Source organism: Perognathus longimembris, chromosome 10, assembly GCF_023159225.1.
Source record: "Perognathus longimembris pacificus isolate PPM17 chromosome 10, ASM2315922v1, whole genome shotgun sequence".
In the NCBI taxonomy this organism is placed as follows: Eukaryota; Metazoa; Chordata; class Mammalia; order Rodentia; family Heteromyidae; genus Perognathus; species Perognathus longimembris.
In genome coordinates this window covers 7,140,849-7,146,463 of record NC_063170.1, presented here as the reverse complement: position 1 = coordinate 7,146,463, position 5,615 = coordinate 7,140,849, and positions in this window count along the sequence as shown.

The following is a 5,615-nucleotide window of genomic DNA, read 5'->3' as shown; positions in this document are numbered from 1 at the left end:
GTCAGCAGCACACAGCATCTCTATTAGTATTTAATAAATGAAATTCATCCAGTTCTGTAAGTCCATGTGTACTATAAAGCAGAAACTATATTATTTCCTAGAGATGTTATCATTTGAAAATTAAAGGATATGCATTTATGAATTGTTGTATGTTTTGATTGCTGTATATTCAAAATATTAAAAAAATCTCCATGTGTTCAGCAAACCTAAAAAGACGCATGGACTCATCTATTATGCTTTTGGAAGTTGGACAGATATCTTTATGCATTCAATGCATTTGGGAATCAATTTGTCTATTAAGGGCATTATCATAATTTAATAGGAACTCACTTGATATAAAGTGTGCTCAGTGTCAGTTGCTACTGGATTCGAAGTAGGGTTGAATGGGAATTAAACATTCACAGTGATGTGAATTCTAAAGATAATTATCACCCCTATTCTGTCATCACTTCTCCTTATCGTCCAACTTCTTTTTTTTTTCAAGTTTTTATTCTTACTAGAAGTTTTTACAGAAGTAGTAGTAGTCATTGGCACATTGTCCTTAGGACTGTCAGAACAGCTTGCAATGAAGATGCTATGTAAATAATGAGGAAAGGAAAGTTAGGTGCATCTGGCTATATCAATTCACAGTGATGTAAAGATACACAATCATGCTGGAGTGTCTGGATTCTGCTAAATTGACTGACAGCACTGTGGTTGGTGGTGCTGATGCAATAGGAGAGAGGGCGTGGTCTCACACGGCACATGGAGAAAATGGTACAAGACATACAGGAGGTGAAGCTTTCTTTGCAAGTTTTGCTATTAAAAACAATGTAGACAGAAACATATCAAATCTTATTTTGGATAGCTTTCCCCGATTAACCAATTCCTCACTTCTCAATACTTCTTTCACATATGTCCAGACTTTATTTTATATACCGCTGAAAACCTTATCCCTTCTTCATTCTTTTATTCCCATGTACCTATCCCTCAATCAAAGTCTAATGAACCATGGACATGAATCACTTCTCTAGAAAGCATCTCATTAACAGAAACCCTGAAAACACTAAAGGAAGGAGTAGGAGAAACACTTGGGCTCCTTGGCACAGGACGGAACTTCCTGAACAAAGACCCAGAAAGGCTACAAATCAAAGAAAGGTTGGACAAATGGGACTGCATCAAACTGCAGAGCTTCTGCACGGCAAAGGACATAGCTCGCAAGATAAACAGAAAGCCCATAGACTGGGAGAAGATCTTTACCGGCCATACAACGGACAAAGGCCTCATATCTAAAATATATGCAGAACTAAAAAAATTACCTTCCTCCAAAACAAAACCGCAAAAGAACCAATAGCCCCCTCATCAAGTGGGCTAAAGACTTAAAAAGACTTCTCTGATGAGGAAATGAGAATGGCCAAGAGACATATGAAAAAGTGCTCTACATCACTGGCCATAAAAGAAATGCAAATCAAAACAACATTGAGATTCCATCTCACCCCAGTAAGAATGTCCTATATCAAGAGAACTAACAATAACAATTGTTGGAGGGGATGTGACCAAAAGGGAACCCTACTTCATTGTTGGTGGGAATGTAAACTGGTTCAGCCACTCTGGCAAGCAGTATGGAGGTTCCTCAGAAGGCTAAACATAGAGCTTCCCTATGACCCAGCAGCCCCACTTTTGGGTATCTATCCAAAAGACCACAAACAAAATCACACTAAAGCCACCAGCACAACAATGTTCATCGCAGCACAATCATAGCTAGAATCTGGAACCAACCCAGATGCCCCTCAGTAGACAAATGGATCAGGAAAATGTGGTACATATACACAATGGAATTTTATGCCTCTATCAGAAAGAATGACATTGCCCCATTTGTAAGGAAATGGAAGGACTTGGAAAAAGTTATACTAAGTGAAGTGAGCCAGACCCAAAGAAACATGGACTCTATGGTCTCCCTTATTGGGAATAATTAGCACAGGTTTAGGCAAGTCACAGCAGAGAATCACAAGAGCCCAATAGCTATACCCTTATGATCACATAAGATGATGCTAAGTGAAATGAACTCCATGTTATGGAAACTATTGTTATATCACTGTTGTAACTACTTTCAACATGCTATGTGTAATGGTAGGTTCTATTATTGATGATCTTCTTGTATTCCCTTCCTGTGGTTGTACCTACACTATCTCTGTATCTTATTTGAGTATATTGGAAACCATGTATACTGGTATTAGATCTAGGAAATTGAAAGGGAATACCAAAATTGAGAGACACAGGGTAAAAAAAGACAAACAACTACAAAAGCAATACTTGCAAAACTGTTTGGTGTGAATGAACTGAACAATTCATGGGGGCAAAGGGAAAGAGGGAGACGGGGAGGGGGGAATGAGGGACAAGGTAACAAACAGTACAAGAAATGTATCCAATGCCTAACGTATGAAACTGTAACCTCTCTGTACATCAGTTTGATAATAAAAATTAAAAAAAAAAGAAATCATCTCATTTTTCTCATGGACAAAATAGCAGGAGGAATGAAAAAGAGAGGGTATAGAGAAAGAATAGGACCAATCAAAGAACATTGTATACATTCATAAAAAGGTCACACTGAAATAAAAATTAGCGTTTGATAATAAAAATTTGAAAAAAAAAGATAAAAATTAGCAAGAAAGAACATACAGAGATTTCTTTTCAGCAAATTGGAGATAATTAGCTACCACAAAAGTGAGACTAAGGAGGAGGCAGGAAGGTACCAGGTTGATACATTTCACCCTTTTCCTCAGGTTGAAACGCTGTTCCTTATGAGGTTTTGAGGAACTCTCCAAGGGCCACGTGAACATTCCTGGGCCTCTATGGTCCTTCATGAACCTCTCTGAGACAGCATCCATTACATCTCATAGGCCCTTCCCTCTCTCTCTCTCTCTCTCTCTCTCTCTCTCTCTCTCTCTCTCTCTCTGTCATTTTCTCTGCTATGGACTCACGATTGCCCAAGTAAAAATTCCATCTTTGGAATCATATCCTCAGGCTTTATTTGCTACAGTCCAGGTTTACCACCATTTGTCATAGAAGTATGTGTCAAAGACATATGCCCACAACTTAGGATTTGGGTTGTGCACCCACCTGAATACAATGGTGACTATTTTGCTGGTGGTTCCTACAGAGGTCAAGTTGGAAGTCCATACAAAGAAGCTCCTGGCTGGGAGATGAAGCATGTCTTAATCTTTGCTACACACGAGGAAGGCTTCTGACAGAACTTGCTCAAAAAAACAACAACAAAACATGAAAATTTCAGGATCAGCTACTAACTTCAAACATGTGAAAAACAGTGTCTCCACTTCAAGGGAGGGTCTCCTAAGAGCCTCAACAAAACAAAACAATGTGGAAAATGAGACTTATGTTCTGATTTTTTTTAAGTTGGCTAATCTGCTAGCAAAATTAAATAAATAAATAATCAGTTCCCTCATACTTGCCTGAGGATAAAGCAATTCATAAATACAAGACCCTTTGATCTTGGAAGTTCTCTGGGTCCTTACTTGCTAGAGGAGATTATTTCTTACTTATCTCTAGGCACAGTGAGGACCCTACAGAAAGACATTGCCTTGTAGGATAACTTCTTATTCTAACCCCTCTGCCCCTTATTGCCTCAGAGTTGATTCAGTTTCCAACAGACCCAGAAAGAGAAAGTCTAAGCCTTGTTACCTAAGGGTAAATAGTTGATGCAGAAAGATGGATTCTAATACTAGGAGTCTATGGGTGGGAGTGAATTGTAAGGATTTTAGAAAGGGGTGGGGGGGGTGTAGGTGATAGGAAACTGTCTATGGAAGAGTTCATTGACATGAGCAAAATCTGCCATAATTCAAGAATTAACATTTTTTTTTGTAAAAACACCTGGAGCTGATCGTAATCGTTTTCTTTGATGACCCCATGAGGCCTAGATCAAACAATAGTCTACCAAAATAAATGAAGTGAAAATAATTTTGCATAGGAAAGAAGAAACCAGAAGTCTCAGGGAAGCAGGCATGTTAAGATGATTTATGATGTACGGTGTGAGACTGCACAATCTGATATAATAGACCTGCCTTTTTCCTGAGGAGTTCTCTTTCCTTTGAAAGATCTAAAGAAGAAGAAATAAGAAAAGATGGGCATCCAAAAATGCAAACGGTAATGACATAGTAAGTGTATTAAATACTCCTGACAATTCTTCTCTTAGTTTATTTTGCATGTTCAAGGCTGATGCTGTATTCTAAATTCACCTGTGACATGATCTGAGCGTGGGGGGCGACTATAAATACTGAGATCACAAGACCAACCGCAATTAATACTTACAGGCAAAATGTTTCCAACACTGAAAAGCAAGTTGTAAAATTAGAAGTTAGTAACTGGTTTCCTTGAGGTGAGTTTATGACATAAACACCATCACTACGGGCAAAGCAGAACGTGAGCTTGTCACTAAAAATGTAAGTCCACCGAACTTACTTGTAAGGTGCACTCTGATTAAATTATTTAATAACATTGTGATCAGTTTTTTTTGTGGCATTATAGGTGTGAACTAAGCTTTCTGTGGAAGTTCTTTGTGTAGGTTGAAAGTGTCACCTACCATGATAGCAAGTTGGGTTTTGAGGAGGAAGGTTTGTGAGGACCAAATAGCTTCTTAAGATCCCCGAGGGCAGCGGAGATTCTGTAGGTCTCACACTGACAACTAAAATCTATTTTGGAAATATTAGATGCATGTATTGAGTCGTTGTATGCTTTCATCAACAAGCCTGAGTTATTTCTCAAGGAAGACTTGTTACGTTTCCTGCTGTCATTAATCCACCAAGACAGATGCTATAAAAATGTAGTGCTTCCACTAAATGGAAGAAACCACATTATTAAATAATCTTTCAATAATATGATTGACCTTGAATTTAAACAACTACCATATAAATTATGTACCACACTGTGGCATAGTACTCTGTAATAGTTTTCAGTGTCCTAGTAATTATTGGCCAAGAATGCATGCCTACATTACATAGCTATAGATTTGAATATTTGAAAATACTACTGCCATCAGCAACAATAAATTATATTGTTCCTAAGTCCAGGATACGGTCAATATGCATCTCTGCATGAAATGATCAATTAGTTCCTGTATCTTGGATCTATAATTATAAATAAAATCCTACTAATTAAATGCACATCAAATTCTGTTGACAGAATTTATCAAAAGTATTTCATATACCCATTAAGACTGATGCAATTTATTTCAACAATTGGTATTCTATATAGCAATGTGAAATTACTTCAATATTTTTACTTTTAGTGAAAACACCATAAGTGTTTTTATTAAAACCCATCCTTTGGGTTGGGAATGTGTCTTAGTGGTAGAGTGCTTGCCTAGCATGCATGAAGCCCTGGGTTTGATTCTTCAATATCACATAAACAGAAAAGGCCAGCCGTGGTGCTGTGGCTCAAGTGGTAGAGTGCTAGCCTTGAGCAAAAAGAAGCTCAGGGACAGTGCCCAGGCCCGGAGTTCAAGCACCAGGACTGGCAAAACATCCTTTCCTGTGTAGTTTTACAAACTTTTATTCCTAGTGGAGACTTTTTATTTGTATCAAGTATATTTAATTACTGTCAGCAGCTTTAGTGTTTTTAAA